General features: G+C 61.6%; 1 protein-coding gene across 9 annotated transcripts in view; it reads right to left on the bottom strand.

Moving 5' to 3' along the window:
- ZNF605 (zinc finger protein 605) overlaps nucleotides 1–2,380 on the bottom strand; it is a 34,818-nt gene that overhangs the window by 32,230 nt on the left and 208 nt on the right. For 3 of the 9 annotated variants that reach the window (XM_024257354.3, XM_063712374.1, XM_063712376.1), the window contains exon 1: nucleotides 2,022–2,260. The exons of 4 other annotated variants lie outside the window; for them this stretch is intronic. The gene's annotated coding sequence lies outside the window, so the exon portion shown is untranslated. Of the gene's footprint in view, nucleotides 1–2,021; nucleotides 2,261–2,380 lie in introns of those variants that run through there. 2 more of the 9 variants (XM_063712379.1, XM_063712378.1) reach the window with 1 other exon arrangement.

The following is a 2,380-nucleotide window of genomic DNA, read 5'->3' on the forward strand; positions in this document are numbered from 1 at the left end:
GTGGGGAGGGGGGAGAAGGGTGGGGAGGGGAGGAGAAGGGTAGGGAGGGGGGAGAAGGGTGGGGTGGGGAGGGGGGAGAAGGGTGGGGTGGGGAGGGGAGGAGAAGGGTGGGGAGGGGAGGAGAAGGGTGGGGAGGGGGGAGAAGGGTGGGGAGGGGAGAAGGGTGGGGAGAGGAGACGGGTGGGGAGGGGAGAAGGGTGGGGAGGGGAGGAGTAGAGGTGGGGAGGAGGGAGAAGGGTGGGGAGGGGAGGGAAGTGTGGAGAGGGGAGAAAGGTGGGGAGGGGAGGAGAAGGGTGGGGAGGGGAGGAGAAGGGTGGGGAGGGGAGGAGAAGGGTGGGGAGGGGGGAGAAGGGTGGGGAGGGGAGAAGGGTGGGGAGAGGAGACGGGTGGGGAGGGGAGAAGGGTGGGGAGAGGAGACGGGTGGGGAGGGGAGAAGGGTGGGGAGGGGAGGGAAGTGTGGAGAGGGGAGAAAGGTGGGGAGGGGAGGTGAAGGGTGGGGAGGGGAGGAGAAGGGTGGGGTGGGGAGGAGAAAAGTGGGGAGGGGAGGAGAAGGGTGGGGAGGGGAGGAGAAGGGTGGGGAGGGGAGAAGAACTGTGGGGAGGGGAGGAGAAGGGTGGGGAGGGGGGGAGAAGGGTGGGGAGGGGGGGAGAAGGGTGGGGGGGAGAAGAACGGTGGGGAGGGGAGGAGAAGGGTGGGGAGGGGAGGAGAAGGGTGGAGAGGGGAGGAGAAGGGGCTTCTGTCCTGGGACGAACACACTGGTCTCCATTCACTCACTTCATCAGGTGCCCAAGTCACGCGTTCACAGAGCCCCTCCCCGGTAACTGACATTCTCAGACTTGCGCCACAGACCCCCCAAATTAGACCCCAGTCACTCAATGCCCAGGGATCCCTAATCCCTTATCCCCGGGGCCGCCAAGCATTCGCCCCCATGACACCCCATTCTCTAATCCACTCCATGCTGGAGCATTCACTGACATTCCCACAGGCCCTCCCAAACACCACCTGGAAAGGGATTGTGGGGCTCTGCACAAATGCCGATCCCGCAGGCCCCTCCAATGACGCCAAGTATGACCCCCGTTGTCCACGCACTCACAACTTGCAACAGGTCGGTCCATCATTAACTTACATCCAGACTCCCTCGTCACAAACACACAGCGCCCCCATTCCTAATGCTTTCATCCTAAGACCCCCAAACACAAGCACAGAAATGAACCCCAGCCACTCGCCAGCATAGGCCACCCCATACTCGCCTCCGCTATTGGAGACAGGGGTTGAAACAGCAACCACTGTTATTCAACTGTCAAAGAAAACATACAACTGGACAGAGCAAAGAAAGACGGCTCCAAAGGGTTATTGGAAGTGGGGGAAAAAGACGCGGAAGAGGGTTGAGAAGGGGAAGGAGAACGGGCTTCTGGGAAGAACCGCGAAGCCACGAGACTCACGTGCATCTTTGCAAGGCAAAAAGGGTTTTTCTTTCACAGAGAGGTGTGAACAAGGCTAGCAAAGACCAGGCCTGGCCAAGCGAGGTGGAAGTGCGGGCGACCAGACAGCAGAGCAGAGAAAGCTTGACCCTGAGCCAGCCTGTTCTCAGGCGAGGCTGCGTGGTGGCTCAGGCTGGGGATGGGCCAAAGCTCAAGAAAATGGGGAAAGGAAAGAAGCTTAGCTAAAGTTTGCTTAAGGAGCATTTTGCTCCGACCGCTCAGTGGAGTTCAGCCAGTCACTGATGAGGCAAGCGACGGCAACGTGGCAGGTCTGTGTGAACAAGGGGCATCCTGGAGGCTGACCAAAGTCATATAGGGAACGCGGGATCTTTGCAGTGAGCCATTTGCTGGAACCCAAAAGGGTGGGAAATTCCTCAACCTTCGCTGTTTTCCAGGAGCACAGGGCTCTAGTGAAATCCAACACAGTCACAGCCGGCAGGCTTTCCAGTGAATGGAACCCACACAAGCGAGCCCCTAAACCCTCCAAAGCAGGCCCCCGCAGAAGCCTCATCATTCACCCCGCTGGCCTCCAATGCTCACCCAAAGGCATCCAAATCATTGATCAGCAGAGTCCTAATCGCTGCAAACAAATCCTCCACACGGCCTCCCAGGGGCCCCTCTCCCCTGGAGCCAAGGGCAACCTCGCGTCCCCTTGCCCCGCCCGTGCTGCACCCCAAGTCTACAGCGACCTCCATAGGCCCCCAGTGAATCGCCCAGCTGACCCCAAATCTCCCCCGACACCCACATTCAGCGCCCCGTCGCCGCCGCCCGCCCTACAGCCCCCACCCCACCCTCTGCCTCCCACCCCCGCGCGCCCCCAGGGCTCCCGCCTGAGGCCCGCCTTCCGCGCATGCGCCCAGGCCGGTCCGCAGGCCTTTCTCGCCCCGGCCGGCAGCCAG

Source organism: Pongo abelii, chromosome 10 (genome assembly GCF_028885655.2).
Source record: "Pongo abelii isolate AG06213 chromosome 10, NHGRI_mPonAbe1-v2.0_pri, whole genome shotgun sequence".
NCBI classification, from domain to species: domain Eukaryota; kingdom Metazoa; phylum Chordata; class Mammalia; order Primates; family Hominidae; genus Pongo; species Pongo abelii.